The 26,571-nt window shown below is 40.8% G+C and overlaps 1 protein-coding gene across 12 annotated transcripts in view; it reads left to right on the top strand.

Annotated features, from left to right (window-relative positions):
• CADM1 (cell adhesion molecule 1) overlaps positions 1-26,571 on the top strand; it is a 353,033-nt gene that overhangs the window by 162,754 nt on the left and 163,708 nt on the right. Inside the window, exon 1 of one of the 12 annotated variants that reach the window (XM_086339342.1) lies at positions 1-26,571. This exon is cut by the window's left edge and continues 55,131 nt beyond it; it is cut by the window's right edge and continues 14,284 nt beyond it. The exons of the other annotated variants lie outside the window; for them this stretch is intronic. The gene's annotated coding sequence lies outside the window, so the exon portion shown is untranslated. 12 annotated transcript variants of the gene reach the window in all.

The raw sequence follows: 26,571 nt of genomic DNA, 5'->3' as shown, positions 1-26,571 counted from the left end.
AGGTTGGAAAGGGCCCGGAGCCTCAGTGGCAGCCAAGCCATCCATCCAGGCTGGGGCACAAACAGCACAGAGGAGAACTGCGGTGAACACTTGTCTCCCCAGTCCCTTGCCTGCACACTTAGTGAAAATTGGCCTCAGCGAAGAGAACAAAGTAAAAGCGTTTTGAATTATTACTGCAAACCTTCAAGTGGTCATAATCCAAGATTCAAGTACCTCAGTTGAAGGCTCAGGTTTTCTACAATGTGTATGGTAACTGAGTGCCTTTCATTTAAACTACACTGAGCTAATCTTTTAGAGAATTGGAATCTGCCTCTGAACTAATTATGATTTACAGAAATTGATAATTTGTCTTCTCCGTGTGTCTGCAGGAAGGAATTACTATTCAATTTGATTAACAAATGACAGATTTCAGCCTGGTAATTTGCCATCTTTATTAGCAAACTTAGAAAACTTCTAATAGTGATCTTTTTACTCACAGCAACTTTGTTCTGGTAAAGTTTATCTAGAAATTTCAGAGGTGTTATGAACCCACCTCACCTTTAACAAATAATTCTGGGTGTGATTTCTCTTTTCAGTCCTCAAGCACAGCCTAACCACTCAAACTGAATTCCCGTGAAACTTGAAACTTAATAAAATGTAATTAACTTCCAGAAATGAATGCTCCCTTCTTTTGAATACGTTTCTGAAGAACTCCCTCAAAATACATAATGTTGTATAAAAGGAAGCAGAGCATTATATTAATTTTATTTTTCATGCCCCACTTTGTCGGATGTCTTTCTTTCTTTTAAAACGGGTTGTAGTTGTGTGTGATGGACAAAACTGTTGTTGAAAGCTCAGCCATAATATGCAGTTGACATTGTGAATGATTCTGAAACCTACTTTGGAGGTACATAACTGAGATGTGAAACTATTGTAGCATGGCAAAGAAAGGGAGTTCAGCTTGCTTCACGTGGGTAATACGGTACAGTGTCTAAAAGTATATTAGTGTACATATGCTGTTACAGTTGAAGAAAATAATACACTGCCCTGAGCGGCCTAGTAAAACTGTCAGTGTGCTTACAAATGCCCTTTCCTATTTTCATGTCAGAAGAATCTTATCTTCCTGCATGTCAAAAAGGGAAGTTGAACTGTTAGCCTTTTCAAGACCCAAAGGTAAAGTTTAATTTTATAATGACATGAAATAACTGTTCTATTATCTGAGTAATAGTTCACCAGAAAAGTCTGAAACGGCCTCCTTTCTCAAGGATGCAGCTTGTGTGTGATGCTAATATTAAAATGGACCTGCCAAATTGAGTGATGGGAGGTGCTAATAACTCCAAGTGGGGAGACGCAAACAACATATTGCACACACCTGCTCTCTGCTTTATGTCAGTCTCGTTAGGTTATTGAATGGGTGAGTGTAATGGTGAAGGAGGGGAGTGAGACATATGCTGGGAAGAAGCTCTGAGAGGGGCTGATGCGCTGCAACATTACGAGTAAGCTAGGTGTCTTTTGCTTAGAAGTTTGGATTGTTAATAGCAGTCTATCATGGATAGATGTATTGGCAGTGAGTATAGTTTTACTTATTCATACCCCTGGCTCAGGTTGGTGTTGCATTGAAAATGTATACTTCTATGACTTCCCTGGTGGCTCAGACGATAAAGTATCTGCCTACAATGCGGGAAACCCAGGTTCGATCCGTGGGTCGGGAAGATCCTCTGGAGAAGGAAATGGCAACCCACTCCAGTACTCTTGCCTGGAAAATCCCATGGACAGAGGAGCGAGGTAGGCTACAGTCCATGGGGTCTCTAAGAGTCAGACACGACTGAGCGACTTCACTTTCACTTTTCACTTTCGTGCATTGGAGAAGGAAATGGCAACCCACTCCAGTGTTCTTGCCTGGAGAATCCCAGGGACGGGGGAGCCTGGTGGGCTGCTGTCTATGGGGTCGCACAGAGTCAGACATGACTGAAGTGACTTAGCATAGCATAGCATAGCATAGCATAGGTATTTTCCCCTGACGAGGTAGGGGATATATAGGGCTGTACATAATCTAATCAGATAGAAGGAATTACTTTGAAGAGTTTGCTAGCAGTTGTTTCTAGTAATGGTCATTAACCCAAACCTGAACAATTTTTTTAGAATTCGTTACAATATTGCTTCTGTTTTATGTTTTGGTTTTTTAGCTGCAAGACAAGAAGGATCTTAGTTCCCCGACCAGGGATCACACCCACATTCCCTGCATTGGAAGGCAAACTCTTAACCACTAGATGCCAGGAACACCCCAAACCAGAGCAATTTAATGACAAACAAAATATAAAAGTCCTCATGAAACATGATGGATTCTGGAGGACTCCAGAGGGGAGTCCATCTCCCCATCTGGCCCAATCTAGGCCTCTCCCTGGCAGCTTCTATTCATCCCAAAGAAGCCAGGGAAAAGTGGAGTTCCGAAAAGAATGCTGGTCAGCTCATTATTCACCCCAACAGAAATGAATCTTTGTGGAATGTCTTTTGACAGTGGGTTCCTAAAATTATTTAGAGTTGATTTTTGTGGTGTATTGTAAAATTTACCCATCTTGCTTATTCTCACATTGGCATTCATGTACAGTCCCCAAACCCAAAACTTCTGAAGACAAGTCCTGCCACATGCACGCTCATGCTCAGTCGTGTCTGACTCTTTGCAACCCCGTGGACTGTAGCCCACCAGGTTTCTCTGTCCATGGGATTTCCCCGGCAAGAATACTGGAGTAAGTTGCTGTCTCCTTCTGCGAGGGATCTTCCTGACTCGGGGGTCAAACCTGAGTCTCCCAAGTCACCTGCATTGCAGAAGGACTCTTTACCACCTGGGAAACCCAGTGCATCAGTGTGGGGCTAATAAGGCTATCTGGGATAATGCTAAACTGCACGTGGATACTGGAGAGGGGACTGTGTTTTCTGTGTCCCTGTCTAGCTTGCAAACTGAGGATTTCTAGGAAGAGGAACTTTTTAGAATAATACGATTCATATGAGCAAAAGGATTCATCAGAGGTGATGTCTGCTTTCAGTGGTGATAACCGACAGATACTGTACTGAATGTGGGATAAAAAGAAAGGACATCCACAAAATCTAATGAAGAAAATTTCAGATTATATTTTCAGAGAAATCAGTTAGACGCATATACATTTTCTTTGTAAATTTAGAATTCCAAATATAAATAAATAAAATGGAAGTGCAACCAAAAATAACTGAGTAAAGAAATACTTGAGCATCTGGGAGATAAAGCAAGAGGGTCCCTTGTTCTTAGCTTCTGGTAGGGTGAGGAGCACCGTGGTGAAAGAAACTCTGACAAATGGCATCCCTGCCCCTGGCCCTGTCAACAAGAAGCGCTTCTTGGAAAGAATATTAAAAAAACAGGATGTAAATAAACATCAGCAACTTAAGTGCTCGCCAGCTCAGTTGTTAGGAATGGAGGTAAAGCTAAAGATTGAAGACAGCTTGACAAAATCCTACACACCATCCAGCTGGGCTTTACACATTATGAGATGTGGTAGGACAGAATGAGGGTGTTTAAAAAAATTATTGCTCTTATGTTGCTGCGGGGCGTTGGGCTGAGTTGGGAATATGCCAGGGGAACTTGTGCTGCTTGTGTAGATAAACTTGCAGGACTTCAGCTTTCAACTCCATCCAATCCTTCCTGTCAGATTCTCTTAACCTTGTCCTGTCCCTTGCTGAGCACTGACATTTTCAGAGCAGAAGAAAATCATGTTAAATTTATGTATGGGGAGGGGGGGTGTCTGTGTGTTTTGCTAGACTCTGGTCTTAAGTGTTTGGGCTCTTTTGATTAGTTCCGTCCTGGGTTTGTTTTGTCGTCTGAGAAGAGCTTATAAATAAGTGCTGGTTAGGAATTTAATTTGGATTCTCATGTTCTCTGGCCAGCATGGCTGCGGTTGGTTCTTTGTGGTGGGTTACAGAAGAGCCTCAGCCCCTTCTGAGCAGCCAGAGGGCCCCCCGAGTAGCATGCTGCTGCTGGACCATTACGTCTGTTTCGGCCCAGGCAGTGATGTTTTTGTCATTTGAACTTACTGGTTTTTTTGCCCAAGATTTCATTTGATGGAAGAGTTTAGAAACTGAGAAATATTTGAAAAGGCCTGATATTGGGGACTTATGAGAGACAGGCCTAGAAAGGAAGATTGGGCCAAATTGTAGAGGCTCCTGAACATCTGACAGAGGTGAACACGTTTTTATTTTCCCTGCAGACAGATAATGGGGAGCCACTGAGGACGACTGGGCTGGAGAGAGATGATGCAAGGATCAACTGGAGAGTCTGGTTAGAGGACTATTGCGGTAGTGCAGTCGTGCCATGATAAATGGCTCGTAGAAAAGAGACAGGACTCGTCATGGTTAACAGTATGGAGACCAGGGATGAGAACTGGGTTTCATCTTATATCCCAGCTCCAGCCAATGGCTATGGCTCCTTGGAGTGCTACGATAGTATGGATCGTAGAGCCGTGTCTGGGCTCAGTCGAGGGAGTTCTGTGATCTGTTAGTGATGTCTGTCATGGGTGAAAGATTAGGGGATGGTACACGTATTGTGTGCATATGTTGCCCATGCTAAATATAACCCACAATCCAATAGAAGAAAGATTAGGAATTAGTGACAGCCTGAAGTAGAGAATCAGGATGTTGGAGTAATAAACTGTGCCTGGACCTGACTTAGAAAAATGCCAATTAAAGGAGAAACATCCAGTAAATAGAGCTACAGTATTAAAGTTTGGGACAGAAATCAGTGCCAGAGACTTAGACTGGAGATAGTTTGTAGAGATGTGAAATTTATTTTGCTCTTACAGTTTGATTGGGGGTGGGGAGCAGAAGGCTAGGGATAAATTAGTAGAGACAACTCAAGTTGTTATGTCCATATTGGTGCTGAACTCTGCATGTGGATACTTTTACATCTCCAGTCATATTGCAAGCATATCAAGAATAATCTTATAATTAATGCTGGTGTAGTAAACATTTGGAAGTAGATGTTTAGGGTACTTTATCTGGACAACATATAAATTTTGTTAAAACTCCATTGAAGTTTTTTTTTTTTTTAAGCTGTTACCTAACTGTATATTAATTGGGCAATTTAAGTGTTGACTTGAACAAAAGTTATCTTCTCTACTATCATGAGATTATATAGAATATTGATGCCAAGAAGAAACTCTATCTGAACTCTTACTATAGAAGAAAAAACAAGGGCTCAGAGAGGTTAAGATTTTGACTAATGCCACCAAGATAATAGGCGGTAGCTTGGATCTGAAACCCGGGTCTTCTGATTCTCCTTCCATGTGCTTTTTCTCTTATTCCATGCTAGCTTTTCTAGAATGTATATGATACAGAAATAAACCTTACGTGTGAAAATAAAGGATAAATGATGTGTATATTCTGATGGAATAATTTGGAGAAATGGAGATACTGGCAGTCCCTGCCTTTTTGCCCTTTACATTTTGCTTCTTCATTCATACATTCATAAATATTTATATTTAAGCCAGTCTTTGAGTAGGTAGGTTCTAGTCATTTGCTCTTTTAAATAGGAAAAGAGAGCTAGACTGTCTGGGATTAAACACAGGGCTCACCGTTTCTTGTCTACGTGATCTCTGATCCGTTTCTTAACCTTCGTGTCCCAGTTCCCTTATCTGTAGGATGGGGACAGTAATGCTGCTGACCTTAGAGGGTTCTTATGAGCGTTAAATGAGGATGGATGTGTGAAGTATTTAGGACAATCTTTGGTGCTTGGCAAGCTCTATATAATTCCCAGGTGGTGGTAGTGGTATAGAACCCTTCTGCCAGTGCAGGAGATACGGGAGACATGGTTCTGTTCCTGGGTCGGGCAGATCCCCTGGGAGAGAGCATGGCAACCCACTGTAGTAATCTTGCCTGGAGAATCCCGTGGACAGAGAAGCCTGGGGCTACAGTGCTTGGGGTCACAAAGAGTTGGACATGACTGAAACTACTTGACATGCACCCACACATGTAGTAAGAATATAGACTTTGGAGTCAGACCTTTTGGGTTCAAATTCTAGCTCCATCTTATACCAGTTGTTTGACCTTGGACAGTTACCTTAAACTTCTCTGAGCTTATATAATAATATTTTTCTTATAGGGCAGCTATGAGAATTAAGTGAGGTAATATAGATAAAGTGCTTTCACAGTGCTTGACTTAAAATAAGGACACAATACATGGTAACTGTTTTTATTATTGCCATGATAATCATTATAGTTATGAATAATGTTGTAATGAACCTCTGCACACATAAGCCTTTGTATTCTTTGTGAATGTTTCCTTAGGGTAAATTCTTAGAAGTAGAATTGCTGTGCTCCTCTTGACTTTTTAAAATGTCCTTAACAAACCTTCATGTGTTTTCACAAATGGTAAATTTCTATTGAGCATGTAGTGTGTGCAATTTACTGATCTAGGCATAGTAAGTTATTAAAGAATAAACATTTACTTATTATAATGACCTTATAATCTAACGTGGGCTTCGCAGATGGTGCTCGGGATAAAGAATCTGCCTGCCAATGCAGGAGATGCAAGAGACATGGATTTGATCCCTGGGTTGGGACGATCCCCTGGATGAGGGCATGGCAACTCACTCCAGTATTCTTCCCTGGCAAAATAGCACAGACAGAGGAGCCTGGTGGGCTACAGTCCATAGGGTTGCAAAGAGTTGGACACGACTGAGCATGCACGCGCGCACACACACACACACACGTGCACACACTCGTACACACACTCGTGACAGTTAAGAGATTAAACTAGCTGTGATAAAATGTGCAACATAACACTTGTCATTGAACAGGAAGAAGTTTCTATGGAGGAACATCAATTGGAGAGACTACTTTTTGCCTGGAGAAAATTAAGAAAGGCTTCATGAAAGAGATGACAGAATTGAATATTGGTGGCACTTAGTCTTTTGATAGATGGAGAGCAGAAAGGTTACTCTTGACAGAGCAAGACTTGCCATATGGCTGTTTCTGTCATTGAGGCCCTGGGGTTTAAACACATATACTAGCCATTGCCTTGGAGACTTGAAAACTGGTAAGAAGCATATCTTCTCCACTCACTCACTGTTCCTCCACTTAGATTCTCTTTATCTTCTCTGCATCTCCTTCAGAACACAGGCAGTTATTGGGTTTCCTAGTTTCTCTTAGAAACGTGATACTACATCATATGTTGCAAGTGTGCTAAGTCACTTCAGCCCTGTCTGGCTCTTGGCGACCCTATGGACTGTAGCCCACCAGGCTGCTCTGTCCATGGGATTCTCCAGGCAAGAATACTGGAGTGGGTTGCCATGCCCTCCTGCAGGCGATCTTCCCAATCTAGGGATTGAACCCATGTCTCTTATGTCTCCTGCTTTGACAGGCAGGTTCTTCCCCACCAGCATCATCTGGGAAGCCCATGCCATGTGTCACTCAAGTCTTATTCAGGCTGGACTACACATGTGACTCTTGAGTTCCTCAAACTGAAATTCATTTCTAGGTTCTCTATGATTTTTGCCTCTGATTTCTCTGAAGAAAAGTGAATCTCTTGTTATAGTGTTATGCTGAGACTTTGCAAGTGGAAGTATTTTAATGTAGTCAAAATTCTTAAGTTAAAGCTTTGCAGTTGTTATTTTTTTCAGTGACAGTTGTGAAAAATGGCTGGCATAATTTATTTTTGCTTTGTAGATGGGTCTAACTGGGGATCTTCTATATCAGGTGTGTGTTTTTTTATGAATTCATAAAATTTCAGATTAGATGCTAAAGCTTTTGTGTTGACAAGCAAGAAGTAAATTGTTTTCTGATCCAGTGTGTATAATCATGTGCAGCCCATTGCACCATATTTGTATGGGTAATTTTGCATTGCTGTGAGACTTGAGCTACATGTATAAGAGCTGACAGTCATTTCAGCATGCGTTAGACTTAAATTCCAGAAGGTAAAGGAGAAGTTCTGCTACTTAATTTCTGTTCAAAACAGTGAAAAAAGGATCCTCATAAAATTCTCTGCCACATACTGGTAAATCCACAGTCTAACCGAATCCACCAATAACCAATGTTGTGAGCTGCTTGTTTCCTTAAAGCTTTCATGTGACAAATTTATAGTTTTATATGTTATTTCTAGGCCAACAGTTAGATTAATGTTTTATCTACTGAGCAAAACACACTGCTTCTTTGTAAACTTTCTTATCTTACTTAAACTGAAACTGCAAAACAAAGAATTTTCTAGTTCTCACATTCCTCCATGGAGAGCTTTGTTTATACAGAGGTTATCTAGTGGCTTATTTTCTGTTCTACTTAAGTCTAAATTTTCAGCAGGTGGAATAAATATCCTATTTAAGGGTTTCAAATCTTGTTAATTGAACTAGTTAGTAGTCATTACTGATTGTTTACTCACTTTTATTTATTTTTGCTTTGTTATAGCCCAGCAGGAGGCTATTTAAATTGATCAGAATATAAGCCCGTTCAGCTCACTAAAATATACCCAGTGCCTGGCCACAGAAAATACTCAAGAAATGTTGAATGAGTAAACAGATTACATTTCTGACTTAGGAGGATGTAAACCTAGAAAAGTAGTTTAGAATATGCAGACCTGTCCATCAGTCTGAGAGCTAGTAACTTTGGGCATTTCCTTTTTCTATTTGAGTGAGTATGAATTTAATTTTTTTTCAGGTAGGATATGTCACCAGTTCTTAACTACGTACGGGAGCTCCTCTTCATGTTATTTTCGAAATATATTTCCTTTTAGGACTTCATACCAGTATTTTCTTCCATCTGCATGGATTGAAAGTTTATTTTGTTTTGTAACTCTTAGACTATGGGAAATCTGATTTTAAATACATCTCATTATCTCACATGGATTATGCTCTGACTTTTTTTTTTTCTTTCTGCAGCTCCACCCTAAAATTCTAGTACATTTTGGCTACTGCATAAGCCTCATTATTTAAAACTCTTTTCAGTATAGCCAATTCTAGCTGTTTGTCAGAGAGTTCCTAGAAAGACACATCATAAAAGAAATTGTCCTAAAGGGTTTTGTATCTCCTCACAGGAACAATAGAGCTTGCATTTGCAGCCAAAGATACAACTAAGATAATTGTAGTTGTGACCCAAATGCCATAAAAGCAAAAATGCAGCCATAAAGCTACATGTTACTTTCGCTTTCTTTTTATTTAATAAACCACTTAGGTATGTTAGATAGGAATCTCTTTAAGTAGTCACTATTCTCAAAACTTGCCTAGAAAATCCCATGGACGGAGGAGGCTGGTAGGCTGCAGTCCATGGGGTCGCGAAGAGTCGGACACGACTGAGAGACTTCACTTTCACCTTTCACTTTCATGCATTGGAGAAAGAAATGGCAACCCACTCCAGTGTTCTTGCCTGGAGAATCCCAGGGACGGGGGAGCGTGGTGGGCTGCCATCTCTGGGGTCCCACAGAGTCAGACTGAAGCGACTTAGCAGCATTCTCAAAACAACCTTTCAGTCATTGAGGGAGAAAGACATGATCAGAGTGGACTCGGAAATAACCATGTATGAAGTCAGCCAGGGTTCAGTATGCACGCTGGGCAATTTGGAATCCTATCCTTATAATTCAGATGCTGTCATTAGGGTAGTGAAGCTCACATGTCAAATAAATTTATTTTGTAAAATAAACTTACTTTAAATTTGATCCCAGGTAATTTGGTGATCTTATTGGCAAAACAGACAAAATTTAGAATACCTAGAGAGATCAATACGTTTTTCCTCTACCTCTTTTCAGCTAAAACATTATGAATCTCAGCTGGGCTTATGAAATGGAGATTGAAGAGGGTTCATGCCTAAACTCTCTGGTAAAAGCTTTGATGCTCTTATTCTATGTTGTAGATTGAAAGGAAATTTGTTCTCTTATTTGATGGTTAAGAGATTTGGCAAAACTAAAGTTCCCCAACTGGTAATTAATTTTGGAGCTAATACTCTCTTCGGCATTCCCTATATTCTGATATTAGGTATCTATTTGTATGGTCATTAATCATTGAATGGAGAACTTAAAAATGAAAACTAAATTCTGAACTAAGTAAAATGAGTGAAGAGGCAAAAGATAAGGGCAGCTTCTATACAGCAGATGTGACCAAAGCTCCATGAAACTTAGATGTGTTTGCTTTTTAAATTACATCATTAAATGGTAAAAAAGATGGAACAAACCTCTTTAATACCAAGGTATCGGATCTCATAAAATGTAGAGGACTTGCAGTCTTCTTCCCCTTCCTTAACAGCTCTATGCCAGGAAGGACTGAGGAATCTGGATATTTGGAGAGAACACAGAGTGAGATGTAATTGCCCAGTATTTAAGGAGAGTTGAGCCGTGGCAGAGACCAGAGTAGGGATGCTGTGACCAATTATGGCAGCAGGCAGAGACAGTGCTTCCTGCACAGTGTGGCTTCTGTGTGTGGGCATCTGCCATGGGTCACCAGGAGCCTTCAGAGGGCTTAAGTGATTATCATACTTGAAAGCCATGTTGGGTTCACGGATTTCTAATATTCTTCAAAAGACAGCAACGTCAAGGTTATGGGGAGAGTGCACTGGTGTGTGCTCTAGATATTAGTAGTCCTTTAAATCTTTCTCCAAATGATAATTTCTCTAAAATTTGAGACAAAAACCCTAGGTAATTTAGTACTGGACAAATATTTTGACCATTTAAGAGAATTTATTGCATCCCAGCTCTACTACTTAATAGCTGTGTAACCTTAGGCACTTGTATATTTTTTTGAGTGTGACTTAGTTTTCTCATCTATAAAATCCAATTACAAATTCTCAGAGTTTTGTGAGTATTAAGTGAGTGAACATGTCAGGTGCTTAGAATAGTGTCCGGCTAAGAGTAGCACTAGAATATGTTAGCCGTGATGGTGGTGACGATAAGAATGAGGATGATGGTATTCTCTTCCTCCTTCTTCCTCTAGTATATATAGAAGTGTGGAAGTGTTAGTTGCTCAGTCATATCCAACTCTTTGTGACCCCATGGACTGTAGCCCCCCAGGCTCCTCTGTCCATGGAATTCACCAGGCAAGAATACTGGAGTGGGTAGCCATTCTCTTCTCCAGGGGATCTTCCTGACCCAGGGATCAAACCCAGGTCTCCTGCCTTGCAGACAGATTCTTTACCATCTGAGCCACCAGGGAAACTCATAGAACTGTGAGCTTTCTCCTAATTCAGTCATTCCCTGCTTTAGGAGAACCAAGCTTCCAGACTAGTATTTTATATCCCAAAATAATTATAGTCCACTTAGGACCAGTCAGTATGTCACCAGCTTTGTGCTTATTCCCAACTAATCTCTTGGAGGCAAGTCTTACAAATTCAGTCTTAGTTCGGTAATGGTAGTTGCTTTTCTCTGGTTATCTTGGAAGTGATTTATTACTAGAAGTACCAGTGTGACCCTCTTAAAACATGTTTATCTAATACAAGTTCCTTAAGAAATGGATTTTTAATAAATCTTTATCACAACTCCATAGAGTATTAATTCAACAACATTTGCAGGCCTCTAGTTTATATATACTGTTGTGATAGAAGTTGTAGGAAATACAAAGAGGGCAAAAACAATTACAGCTTCACTGCAGAGATACAGCAAGTGCATATGGAAGGTTAAGTAGCATTAAGAAAGATAAAGACAGACTTCCCTGGTGGTCTGGCGGTTAAGAATCCACCTTGCAAGGCAGGGGATGCGAGTTTGATCCCTGGTCCGGCAACTATGATCCCACATGCCATGAAGTTGCTACTAAGCCCGTGTGCCACAGCTAGAGAGTCTGTGTGCCTCAGCAAAAGTTTCTGCACGATGCAACGAGGATCCTGCATGCCAAGACTAAGACCCGATGCAGCCAAATAAATAAAAAAAAAGAAAAGATACAGAGTGAGGGGGTAGATAGTAAGGAGACAGAATACCTACATCCTGTCTTGGGGAAGACTTCACAGAGGTATAAAAGGCAGGATTTCAACAGGCAAAATCAAGGGGTGCAGACTGAATGGTAGAGGAAGACTGTGGTGTGACTGAAGACATCACGAGCCACCTAGTTTTAACTGGAAAAGAGAGTTTATATCGAGGAATAATTGAATAGCAAGTTGGTAAGCTGTGTAAATATACAGTATGTGGAATGAAATTTGTGTTGATTATGAGACAATGTCTATAGAACATCAAATTAACACATGTATTTAGCACTGATTCCACCAACTACATCTCCATAGGAAGCTAGCTCACTGGAGAGCATCAGGGATCTATTCACAGGTACCCATGAGAGCTGCTGGCCCAGGAACCCCTGAACAGAGGCAGGAACTAATAGGTTCATCTTTGGAGTCAGTCACGCTTAGATAGGCTGGGTTTATTTATTTATTTTTGTTAATTATTTATTTTTAATTGGAAGATAATTGCTTTACAGTATTGTGCTGGCTTCTGCCATATATCAACGTGAATCAGCCATAGCTATACATATGTCCCCTCCCTCTTGAACCTCCTTCCCGCCTCCTACCCCACCCCACCCCTCTAGGTTGTCAGCGAGCATCACAGAGCATCGGATTTGAGCTCCTGGCATCATACAGCAGACTTCCGCTAGCTATCTGTTTTTGCATGATGTACATGTTTCAGTGCTCCTGTCTCAACTGCTCCCACCCTCCCCGGCTCCTCCGTCCACCCTCCACAAGTCTCTTCTCTGTGTCTGCATCTCCACTGCTACCCTGCAGATAGGCTCATGGGCACCGTCTTTATAGATTCCATATATATGCGTTGATACGCAATACTTGTTTTTCTCTTTCTGACTTATTTCACTCTGTATAATAGCTCTAGGTTCATCCACCTCATTAGAATTGACACAAATGTGTTCCTTTTTATGGCTGAGTAATATTCCATTGTGTATATAAACCACAGCTGCTTCATCTATTCATCTGTCAGAAGACATCTAGGTTGCTTCCATGTTCTTAGACTGGTTTTAAATTCAGCCTGGCTACTAGCCACTTGCATTAGAAAACAGTTAATTCTCTGAACCTCAATTGCCTCATCTGTAAAATGGTGGTAATATTAAAGGAAAGTGGCAACTCTGAAATGTAAAGATTAAATGAGGTGGATAATATATGTAAACCTCTTACAAATTCAAACATATATGGTGAGTACTTAATTAAGGGTACCTTCTAATAACAGCAACACAGTATGTTTCCACCAGAGAGAATAACTGTGATTCATTTTTCCCCCCCATATTGAGATGCCATGTAAAGTGTTAACTATTTAGTGTTCCACTTCTTAAGAAAAAGTTGGAACGACACTCCTGGTATACACTTACTTTTTAGCCTTACTGCTGTGAAATGATAAATGCTTCCAGTTACGGCTATGAGATACAGTAATGCTTTTAAAAGAACTAAGTTGTGAACAAACACTTCAGGAAAGGACTTAAATTTGATATTTTACTAAGTTCATGTTTTGGTCCCAATTAAAATATTTTAACTTTTTAAGAAGAGTAGGCATCAAAAGAGCAGGTGTGATGGAAGAGTTAAGGATAAAATTAAATACGAGTTTCCCTTTACCAAGTGTTTTTGTAATAGAGAGATTTTTCTGTACTGTGAATTCTTCCTTCTTATTTCTCCCTAGATTTGTCACTCAGTTTGTTTTTAAATATCATCATAAGTCCACTTTAATTTTCTATGCAGTGTAATAAAATGAAAAGAATACAGACTGAACAAAACCCTAAGTTAAATTTCCTCTGAGCCGTTTTTAAGCTTTTTTAAAGATTTCATAAACTTGAGTCTCACCTTCTATAAAATGAGGATGGTCAAGATACTTAACCTACGTATTTCACAAAGTATTTAGGATGGACTAGAATAATATATTTGAATATATATATATTATATATGTAATAGGAGGCTTCCCAGGTGGCACTAGTGGTAAAGAATGCACCTGCCAATGCAGGAGATGCAGATTCGATCCCTGGGTTTGGAACATCCCCTGGAGGAGGGCATGGCAACTCACTCCAGTGTTCTTGCCTGGAGAATCCCATGGATAGAGGAGTCTGGCGGGCTACAGTCCACGGGGTCACACACAGTCAGACACGACTAAATGGACTTAGCACATGACATAGCACATATTGAATCTATGTTTTATATCTTTTATAAACTCAAGTGTGGTTTTCAAAATGTGACCCATGGATACCTGGGAATCTCTGAGATCCTTTTGGGGATCCATAAGATAGAAACTATTCTTACAGTGCAAAGATATCATTTGTCCTTTTTGACTTGTTGATATTTACACTGATGGCACAAAAGCTGTGGTGGGTAAAATTACTGGCACCTTAACCAGAATGAAGTCAGTGGCAACCAAAGTACCCTAGAAGTCATTATATTCTTCACCTCTATACATTCCACTCTGAGTAAAAAAGAATGTCCTGGTGAAGCAATAGAACTTCTTATCAAATCCTGACCTTGAGTATACATCTTTTTAATAGTCCATGTGATGAAAGGGCAGGTACAGATGAAGTACTTCTGCCTCTGTCAGTATGATGCTCGTCTAAGGAAGAATATTCCTGAGATTGAGTTACAAGCTGAACTAGCTGAATGTTTCACGGAGCGCCGTTTTACTCAAAGGAACAATTAACAAACCACGGGTATTCAAAATTGGGTGTCACACATGGTATTTCCTTGAAAGTCAAGTGAACCTGTCATTTTAAGGGAAACAACGGCCAGTGTTTGTTGTCTGTAGTAAAATTCAAGCTTTCGAATGAAAACAAGAATTTTAGAAAACTTGAATCTGACTGTGAATTTGACAGCTTTCCAGTACTTAAAGACTTTTCTGATAAGCTTGGTGGTGATAAATGTATGTAATTTTTTAAAATAATAATGAAATATGTCAACGTTTGGAAGATCCATGTAACTTAGTGAACTAGTATTTCTCAAAGGGCCAATGCATGATGCCAAGAAAACCTAAGCATGGGTAGAAGATCCATTCAAAATGCGAGATAGACCAATGGATTTTAATGTAGCAGCACAGGAAAGTTCTTACGATAGGGTTTCTGATTCTACATTCTAACTGAGCGTTAAGCAACTACCCCTTGTTGAGTTTTGGCATAGTATCAAAGAAGAATATTCAGAATTATCTGAAAAGACTATTAAAATATTTTCCCTTTTCATCTACATATCTGCATGAGGTTGAGTTTTCTTCATTTACTTCAATCAAAACAGATTGAATTCAATCACAACAGATTGAATAAAGAGGCAGATGTAAGAATCCAGGTCTCTTATGCTAGGCATACATTAAAGAGATTTGCAAAAATCTCTCCATATTCTTTTTGCTTTGGACAATATAGTTATTTTCACACACAAAAAATATATTATTTATGTTAGCATGTAATGGATTTATTGGTATTTAAGGCAATGGCTACCCACTCCAGTACTCTTGCCTGGAAAATCCCATGGACGGAGGAGCCTGGTAGGCTGCAGTCCATGGGGTCGAGAAGAGTTGGACACGACTGAGTGACTTCACTTTCACTTTTCACTCTCATGCATTGGAGAAGGAAATGGCAACCCACTCCAGTGTTCTTGCCTGGAGAATCTCAGGGACGGGGGAGCCTGGTAGGCTGCAGTCCATGGGGTCGAGAAGAGTTGGACACGACTGAGTGACTTCACTTTCACTTTCACTCTCATGCATTGGAGAAGGAAATGGCAACCCACTCCAGTGTTCTTGCCTGGAGAATCTCAGGGACGGGGGAGCCTGGTGGGCTGCCGTCTATGGGGTCATATAGAGTCGGACACGACTGAAGTGACTTAGCAGTAGCAGTAGCAGTAATTTCATTAATAGAAATAGGTAAACTTTTGGTTTTAAATAATGTGGTAAAATTGATAGATATAACCCACATAAGGGCTTCCCAGGTGGCTCAGCAGTAATTCTCCTGCGATGCAGAAGACGCAGGAGACATCATGGGTTCGATCCCTGGGTTGAGAAGATCCCCTGGAGAAGGGCATGGCAGCCCACTCCAGTATTCTTGCCTTGGAGAATTCCATGGACAGAGGAGCCTGGCAGGCTGCAGTCCATAGGGTCGCACCAAGTCAGCCACGACTGAAACAGCTGAGCACACACCTACATAAACAGGACTCTTTGGGGTCCTCAATGATTTTGAAGAGTTTTGAAGGGCCCTGACATCCTGAAGTTTGAGAACCCCATTTCTAAAGAGAAATTAAGACTTAATGATTTTTACCATTTACTAATGCATGATATCGCCATCTCGTGACAAAATAGGGAAATGCAGGCTTTTAAAAGCACTCGGCAGTAAGGCTCTTTTAACGTTTTTGAATGACTGCTTCTTGGAAATTAATCAAGAGAAAAATAAAAAAAAAACCAAGAGTTCATATTTTGCTGGGACATGTCTGGAGATATATGTGCCCAAAATATTAATTTTCAGAAGTCAAGCAAAGAACAGGTAATTAAATGGTTATCCAGTGTTCTTGCCTGGAGAATCCCAGGGATGGGGGAGCCTGGTGGGCTGCCGTCCATGGGGTCACACAGAGTCGGACACGACTGAAGTGACTTAGCAGCAGCAGCAGCAGCAACATTGGTTTTAGGCCAGTCTTAAATAAGAACATACTTAGTTTCTGTATTCAGTAGGTATATTTCATAGTGTATAGGAGCTGCCTCATATATGGTGTTATAGGCTATGAAACATGTTATCTACTGTTTGAAATTTACTGATTGGGCGGTATTTCATTTTGGTGGCATCGTCATCTGTGATTGATTTAAGATTAAGTCCTTGGTCAATAACACAACTTTGATGACCACAGTCTTCTGAAGGAGGATGTGACCAATTTTTTGTGATGAGGAATTTAGGCCCACACTTGTGAAATTTGGAGTTGCTGCCGTTGGATACGTCCTGGCAGCTCCAGGTGATGAGTCCTGGACAGACATGCAGTGTAGGCATTGTTCCTTGCCTTCTGGTTTCTGAGGACTAAAATATACCGTGGAAATATGCACAGACATGCTGCAGGACATACAGACAGATAGAGTCAAAACCACATTGCGGAAGATGCAGCTGCAAGAAACCGGCTCATGAATAATGAACATTTATGCTATGGAATAGCTTCAGTGTGCCTGTTTTTGCATCGATGAGCTACGTGAAATGGAAGGAACCTCGCTTCATTTTCATTTAGTTAGAGGAAGGCCCACTGGCCACTTTTTTTTTGGACTCAATTCAGCTGATTGTTTTCAAAATAACCTGTTCTTTTCAAACGGTTGTGTGTTTAGGGACAGCTGCACTCCGATGAAATGACTGTGAGCCCTACCCTCTAACTACTGTACTAATTTTCTGCCTCTATTCACTATGTACGCACTGACCCTGCTGATGAATATTTTAGACATCTGCGTGAATAATCAGACTGCCCACAGGAGAGCCACTTGCTTGTTTATGAGGCTGGAAATGCCATCGAGATGCTGCTGACTCTAATTCTGGGTACCAACGTGAAGATAATAAATACCTAAGTAAATTCTTAATCGGGATTGTCTTTGAACATCCACAGATGCCCTGAAACTGGATGCCAAGTTGTACATGCAGGTAGATGGTGATATTTATGTTTTGGAGAAAACCCCAGAGCTTCTATCAGACTCATCCAAGGGATTGTGACCCCATAGAAGGCTAAGAACCACTGGATAATGTTTTATAGCCTTGAAAGTGCTTCTACATACATTTTTATTTGATTCTCCCAACGGTTCTGAGGGAGACGTGGCAGGAATTCTCTCTCTTTTTCTCTCTCTCCCCTTAAAGGAGAACATGACTGGGAGCTTCGGTAGATTTGAGTTTCCTCCTGTAGGCGTGGGGAGCCATTGGAAGTTTTAAGTGTGAAAATGATCTGATCAGATCATTGTTTAGAGAGAATGCCCTGTTGAGGGTGTAGAGGATGTTTCTGAAGAGTGAAAAGCTGGCTAGAAGGTCATTTAGAAGATCAGGTGAGAAAAGATGATTGACCCTAAGTTTGTGGTAGTCAGATTTGAAAACATGATAAATTTTCAAAGTCATTGAAATCCTTGGGATTTATTTACCCATTGGTTTTGTAGGGAGACCTGAGTTCGATCCCTGAATTGGGAAGATCCCCTGGAGAAGGAAATGGCTACATGTCAGTATTCTGGCCTGGAGAATCCAAACATGACTGAGTGACTTTCGCTTACTGGTTTTGTAGGGATGGGGAGTGTAAGGGGGAGGCAAAAGTTTTTGAGGATGACTTTCTGTCTTGATGAAGTAAACACAAGCAGGGTTGATAAGGGGAGAGCAGGAGGGTTATAAACTTAGTTTTAATCATGCTGATTTGAAGAACTGATGGACAGCCAGAGAGAAAGATGAGCGATCAATTTCGAGTGCTGGGCTGGGACTGGTGAGGTGAGGTTGACACTGCTTTGAGTGTGTAGGCGAAGCAGGGAAAGGTGCCAGGGACAGAACTGTGAGAAGATACCGGCCAGTGACATTCCAGGGAAGCCCCCGGGAAATCCAAGAGGACCATAATTTCATTTTTTCCCTCTAGTCCCGAGTAGAGACATAGGAATTAAAGATTCTTCTTGACTCTCTTTATTTACTACCAGATTACTTTTAAAAAAATTAATTAATTTATTTTAATTGGAGGCTAATTACTTTACAATATTGTAGTGGTTTTTGCCATACATCAACTTGAATCAGCCATGGGTGTACACATGTTCCCCTTCCTGAACCCTCCTCCCACCTCCCTCCCCATCCCATCCCTCTGGGTCATCCCAGTGCACCAGACCTGAGCACCCTGTCTTATGCATCAAACCTGGACCAGTGACCCGCTTCACATATAGTAATATACACGTTTCAACGATACCCTCTCAAATCATCCCACCCTCGCCTTCTCCCACAGAGTCCAAAAGAGTGTTCTTTACATCTGTGTCTCTTTTGCTATCTTGCATATAGGGTCATCGTTACCATCTTTATTAATTCCATATATATGCGTTAGTAAAATTTCCATAAATCTGATATCCCTGTAATCTGCCTTCACGTCAGTGGAGACATCAAGCCAAGGCTGTGTTGACAGGACTCCCAGGTGGCTCAGTGGGTAAAGTACCTGCCTGCAATGCAGGAGATGCCAAAGATACGGGTTTGATCCCTGGGTTGGGAAGATCCTCTGGAGGAGGAAATGGCAGCCCGCTCCAGTATTCTTGCCTGGAGAACCCCATGGACAGAGGAGCCTGGTGGGCTACAGTCCATAGGTCTCAAAGAGTCGGACACGACGGAAGCGACTGAGCACACATGCATATTCTTAGATGTGGATATTGACACTGCATCGACTATATGTAATATCATACCAATCCAATTTTAAACACCTCCCCACTCTCCATCAGCCCCTCACCTTCCCAGTAGCAGTTCCAGAACCACAATCGCTTCAAGAGAGTCTCAGTTTCTTCAGTGATTTTTAAGGCAGGCTCCTCACTAAGTGTGTATAGCATTCCTTTTGATGATTCTGCTGATACCCAGATCTCATAGTTCTCCTGCCTCCGCTGAAGTGACCTTCATCTGCAGTCCACTTCAGGTGTGCACACACACGCCACACCTAATAGACCAGCTCCACTTTCAATATTTCAAACTCCATTAGGCTCCTCTTGGAAAAAGCCTCCTTACTTCCATCTGCCCACACCCCGCCCCCACTTTTGCTCCTGAGTTTGCAGTTTTCTCTCCTCCTCCCTGTCCCTGCCCTCATCCTTTCTTCTTTGTTTTTAGGTGGTGGGGTGGACGTGGGGCAAGAGAAGGCGGGTTACTCCCTTCAGCTGTGTCCAGCTCAGAAATAATCAGATGGTTGGCACGATTGTGCTGTGTATCCTCTCACACAGTGTGCTTTGAGAATTTCCAGCTCAGATTCCTTCCTATCACCTGCTTTTTTTTGGTTTGTTTTTCCCCTCCTACTCTCTGGCAATGGGGCATTGTTAGAAAACCTCACGAAAACTGGGGCAATTGGATCAATAAATGTATGGTGAATAAAGGAATCTATCAACATCCCCCCCTTGCTTGCAACACATGCACACACACTCAGGGAGAAGGGAACGATAGAGCTGTGCTGAAGAAAATAGATCTGTATTTCATTTTAGTTCATTTGATCATTGTGTGTGTGTGCGTAAATATATTGTATGTGTCAACTGATATCTCAAAAATTTAGGGTCTTTGTTTTTGTTAGAAAATCAGCCTTTGTATCCTCATGTTTTTCCTCAACAGGTATAGATGGGATAAAAATCTAGGTGAAAATCTCCCCCAGATACTTACCCTTTTCCAGTTAGGAATGGGACTTTGCAGATGCTTTTTCTTATTTCTGAAGTCTGAGCGATACTTATTTATTTTATTTTTGTCAGTCGGCTCCATGGTTCATGAATTCTTTATTATAGCAGGAGTCATCAATTGGATGGAGAATCACTGAAATTGTAAGTTTAGGACATTAGTTGGAATAACCCGAACTATGTGCTTACCTACTGGGCCCTTAATTTAATTTAAAATTAAGTGAGTCTTATGATGGCGAGCTTCACAGATACGCCCGCAGGGCTGTAGGCAGGAATTGTGTGTCTGAGTGTGGGGCATGCTCTTCTGTTTGGTTGGGTGGGCCAGGAAATCTTTGCTCCACAGCACTCATTGTTTCAGTGCAGAAATAAGGACCATGTTGTTAGTAAGTTTCTTTTGAGATTGAACCACTGACTTCCAAGAATATGGCAGAGTGAGTGGAAGTGCTGTGAATAACGTCTTCCTTATTTCCTTTCAAATTCCCATGAAATTGTCTGAAAACGAAACAAAAAAACGTCCCCCAAAGTGACCACAGTGAGAATCAAGCATGGAGCCCATTCTAGTTTCCGGGAGGAATTTTGCTTCTTCCTTGTGGTTGAAAACAGAGGAAGAGATGCCCCTTCTTCAGTGACCCCCATCCTGGCCTGACCCCCACTGCCCCCGCAACCCGCACTCCCGTCCTTTTCTGCCTCTCTACCTGTACCGGCCTGTTTTCCCTTTTGCTCATCTCCAGCGCCGCTCATTGCTTTAGCTGAGCTGGTGAACATCAGCTACCTGCTCCTTCTACTTAGCTTTTCCGTGGGGTTTAGGGAAGGGAATGCAGATTGACTTCACTGCAGGTGGCCTCTGGGCCCATCCAGTTTCTGGCTTGTCTGTGACCTTCGGTCCTCCGGCATTGGCACCCGCCACACCTTCCACCCGTCACCCTTTGTCTCCCTTCGTGGAGTGTGCATTTTGTTCATCTCCCGGGTTGGTAAGCTCCATAAGGGCTGGGAGGGAAGCTGGAGAGGCGGTGGATCCTTTCTTGTTGAACCCCCTGCAGCTTGCTCAGCTCTTAGTACGAGGTGATCATTGAAGAGATTGTCAGATGCGTTAACGAAACTCAGTCATTGGTAAGGGCTTTAAAGCAGTCCTCACATAGGGTAAGCATTGAAGACCAAGGTCAACAAACCAAGCTTAATGATGTAAAAACAGAAGCAGTGCACATATTATAGATGACTAATTAAAACAAAAAGCAATAAAGCTCTAAAGCAAAGAGGTTGTAGGAATCTGCAGCAAAATCTTTCAGAAACAGATTTGCTTTATGAAACAAGAATCTGTCAGAAAAGCTCTTCTGTGTAAATTCAATGAGATTCATAAAGAGGTTGCATCTAGTAAATTAGAATTTTTAGAAAGGGTATAATGAAACGAAAACTATAATAGGTAGAATAAATCTTCGTTTTAAATATTAGAAGGAGACTTCATTTGGAAAACGCAGCCAGCACAGGGAGCTCAGCTTGGTGCTCTGCGATGACCTGGAGGGGTGGGTTGGAGAGGGGGGAGGAATGCTTAAGAGGGAGGGGATATGTGTATACTTACAGCCGATTCTTGTTGTTGTACAGCAGAAACTAACACAACATTGTAAAGCACTATCCTCCAATTAAAAAAAGAAAAACACAGTCAGTGATGGAGAATAAAGTTCATGAAACCACCCAGAATGCAACAGAGAAGCCAGAAAGATACAGCTCCATCCTAGAAATGGCAGGGGTATTGAGAAAGTGCAATGCCAATGTATCAACTATGATAATTATTGGAGGGACATTTTTCAGATCTACCTTGATCTTAGGTATTGATCCTACATTCCAGGTGGAGTTTCTAATTTCAGATCAACACAAGAATATTCTGATGACTTTTTCTTTTTTAAGTGGAAAGCTAGTAGACAGTAAGGGAAATAACAGTGCTAAATTATGAGTCTTCCATTAAAAGATTAGTGTGATCTTTTGAGGTTATGTTGAGAGTAGAGACATAACGTTTTCAGTTCAGTTCAGTCGCTAAGTCGTGTCTGACTCTTTGCGATCTCATGGACTGCAGCATGGCAGGTCTCCCTGTCCATCACCAGCTCCCAGAGCTTGCTCAAACTCATGTCCATTGAGTCGGTGATGCCATCCAACCATCTCATCCTCTGTTGTCCCTTTCTCCTCCTGCCTTCAGTCTTTCCCAGCATTAGGATCTTTTCAAATGAGTCAGTTCTTCGCATCAGGTGGCCAAAGTATTGGAGTTTCAGATTCAACATCAGTCCTTCCAATGAATATTCAGGACTGATTTCCTTTAGGATTAACTGGTTTGATCTTCTTGTAGTCCAAGGAACTCTCAAGAGTCTTCTCCAACACCACAGTTCAAAAGCATCAATTCTTCGGTGCTCAACTTTCTTTATGGCCCAACTCTGACATCCATACATGACCACTGGAAAAACCATAGCTTTGACTAGACGGAAGTTTGTCGGCAAAGTAATGTCTCTGCTTTTTAATATGCTGTCTAGGTTGGTCATAACTTTTCTTCCAGGGAGCAAGCATCTTTTAATTTCATGGCTTCAGTCACCATCTGGAGTGATTTTGGAGCCCAAGAAAATAAAGTCTCACTGTTTCCATTGTTTCCCCATCTATTTGCCATGAAGTGATGGGACCGTATGCCATGATCTTAGTTTTTTGAATGTGAAGACCACATAATGTTTTAAGACTTATTAAAAGTTTTTATAATTAAGTAAAAAAACAGGATGCCTATAAAACTCAGTACAGAAAATAGAATCAAATGAACACGATAATCCCATCTAGGGATAGAAAAACAGAATAGTTATAGAAAACCAGAATAGTTTTATATTTCTTTCTTTTATTTATTAGCAGACTCACTTTTATATCTCATTTTCAAAGAGAGATCGAATTTTGAAATATAAATATAATATGCATATATACTTTTAGATAATACATGAATAATTAATTTGACACTTAAAAGTTTTAAATATTCTTTTCATACAACTTGTGTGATCAAGGCAGACAACAGAATTTAGTGCCTAAACCTTCATCTTTTCATTTCAAAAGTATGTGATCCAACTACTATGGTATTAGTTAAAGAAATGCACAAAGACGTATATAAACTAACTAACTATATTCTTGGAAAATGTAATTTCATCTACAAACAACAACTTTATAAGTAATTGCTCTGTTACTCTTGCATTGTAAGAGAGAGAAAAATTTTTTTTTACTCTGAAATCTGGACGAAACATCTGTCCTGAGGTAAGACATGGAGGAGATATGGAGATTAGCATGCAGTGATGAACATGTTGGTAAGTGCTGGGGAAGGCAGAAATCAGAATTTAAATAAGTCTTAATTTTTAGGCTCTCAAAAGGTTAATTGAGATTGTTCTGGATGTCATCATATCAGAAAGATTTGGCCAATCTGGTAGGAAATCAGAGGTCAACAGAAATGATTAAGCAACTAGAAAAATAAGGCTCAAAAAGAAGATCTTAGTCTGTAATTTGGAAAAAGAATTTGAATCTCTCTAAGCCTAGAGAAACAGAAGGATAATTTAGAATGATTTGGAGAGCTGTAGAGCTGATAGCATAAAATTGATTTAGAAAAAATACTTATTGAGTGTAAGACAGTTCTTAATAGACAAATTAAAGAACCATATAGCATCCAAGGAAAGTAGTAAAGATGATTTGATAAAATCTGGTATCCCAAAGGAAGACAACAGCTAACATTTATTGAGCCCTTGCTGTGTGTCTGGTATCCTATATGCATGACTTCATTTAACCTTCTCAGTAATCTATAAACTAGATATTAATTGCCTCCTTTGTTAAATGTTCATGTTGGGGCTTGGTCACATGGCTGGTAGGAAATAGCACCTATTTTTCAGCTCCTGTCACATAGCCAAATCCCAATTACCATACACTTCTTCCTTCCAAGCTAGGCAGTTGGGTATATTGTTGATATATGGAACAGATACAATTTGCAGAAACTTGACAGAGTTGGGTATATTTTAAAAAATGGATTGAAGTATAGCTGATTTACAATGTTGTATTTATGCTGACTGCAAAATGACTAAGTTATATACATATATATATTCTTTTTCATATTCTTTTCCATTACGGTTTATCATGGGGTGTTGACTCTAGTTCCCTGTGCTATAGCGTAGGGCCTCGCTGTGTATCCATCCTGTATGTAATACTTTGCCTCTGCTAATCCCAGACTCCTGATCTTGCTCTCCCCCTTGGCAGCTGCAGGTCTGTTCACTATGTCTGTGAGTCTGTCTGTTTCATAAATATGTTCATTTGTGCCATACTTTAGATTCGTGTATCAGTGATATCATATGATACTTGTCTTTCTCTGTCTGACTTACTTCTCTTAGTATTGGGTTGACCAAAAAGTTCATTTGGAGCTTTTTGGAACTTCTAGGAAAACTCAAATGAACTTTTTGGCCAACCCAGTGTGATAATCTCTGGGTCCACCCACGTTGCCACAAATGGCATTATTTCATTCTTTTTGATGACTGAGTGGTATTCCCCCGGATACTTGGAACATCCTCTTTATCCGTTCATCTGTCGATGGGCATTTAGGTTGTTTGCAGGTCTTGGCTATTGTAAACGGTGCTGCTGTCAGTATGTATCTTTTCAAATTATAGTTTTATCTGGGTATATGCTCAGCAGTGGGAGTGCTGGATCATATGGCACAGAGTTGGGTATATGGAAGAGGTATATTGTGCAGAGATTTGAGAGAGTAAACCAGCTGCTCTTCCATATGCTAAATAGGTGATCTCAGCAATCCACTTATAATTGAGTAAAAAATAATAGTAATAATAATATCTTCTGTGGTCCCATCAAAGTTGCATTTTTGTTCAGTCTTCTGGATGAATGAATCCTTACAGAAAAAAAAGATCTGTATACTAGAAGACTTACTTAATGCAAATGTAAAAGAAATAGACATTAAACTTTAGGACTCAACAGAGTAAGCGTATCCAGCATGTGTCAGCCCTTCAGGAGGTTTTATATGACAGAAAATTGGCTGCATAGTAACATATAGGGGATTGGAGAGCTAGACCCGGGTGGGGAATTCTGCTCTACCTTTCATTTGCTCATGACCTCAAATAAGTCATCTGACCTCTCCAAGGAAAGCAGTAGCTTAGCTTATGGCATAGGAAATTTCATATTGTGATGTATATGTAAAGATAGCATGAATATATGCTGCTGCTGCTAAGTTGCTTCAGTCGTGTCCGACTCTGTGCGACCCCATAGACGGCAGCCCACCAGGCTTCCCGTCCCTGGGATTCTCCAGGCAGGAACACTGGAGTGGGCTGCCATTTCCTTCTCCAATGCATGAAAGTGTAAAGTGAAAGTGAAGTCGCTCAGTCGTGTCCGACTGTAGTGACCCCATGGACTGCAGCCTACCAGGCTCCTCTGTCCATGGGATTTTCTAGGCAAAAGTACTGGAGTGGGGTGCCATTGCCTTCTCCAATGACTATATGCAAATAAGGTAATTTATAGGGCTTCTGTGGTGGCTTAGTGGTAAAGAATCCACCAGCAATGCAGGAGATGCAGAGTTCCATCCCTGGGTCAGGAAGATCCCCTGGAGGAGGGTGTGGCAACCCACTCCAGTATTCTTGCCTGGAGAATCCTATGGACAGAGGAGTCTGGCGGGCTACAGTCCATAGGGTTGCAAAGAGTTGGGCGTGACTGAAGCGACTGAACACAGCCCAGCACAGGGTAGTTTACATGTGAAGACGGCATGTAGATAAGGTACCATGTATACCTCAAAACCATGCACATATACATGTAGGTAAAATGCTCAGTGTCCAGCACATAACAGCTGTTCAGTTCTTAGCAGTTGGTGGTGTTAGTGTGCATTGTTCAAATGTAGTCCTCAGGGAAATACTTTAGAAAATACAGCCAAGCGGTGCTGTAAGGTGGTAAGTTTTCAAAGATTAAAAATTAAAAAGATTTTGGTTTCCTGCAATGCTCTCACCTGATGTAAAATTTCACCCTCGGTGTAGCTTCTTCACAATTTGGCAATTAACAGAACACTGTGGTGCTTTCAAGGCAGTAGTTTGTTCACCGAAAACGTAGCTTATGACAAATTCACTGGTTGCTAGGCTCTAATATGCTAGCAGGCAGAAGCATGCTTTTAATATTCATCATCTTTAAGTGCTACCAACTGACATTCAGCACTAAATGTGCAGATATGGGTGCCAAGCAAAACAGAGCGAGGAAGAGGATGTACTGATTTGTATTCTAGATGGAAATCTTAAATTAGTTTCCAAGATTTTTAAATGGATTTTTAAATGCTGGGCACATAGGAGATTGAG

The sequence above is a fragment of the Bos grunniens genome, chromosome 15 (assembly GCF_055505025.1).
Source record: "Bos grunniens cultivar Pamir isolate PY7600 chromosome 15, Bosgru_T2T1.0, whole genome shotgun sequence".
Lineage (NCBI taxonomy): Eukaryota > Metazoa > Chordata > Mammalia > Artiodactyla > Bovidae > Bos > Bos grunniens.
This window is presented reverse-complemented; position numbering and strand designations above follow the sequence as displayed.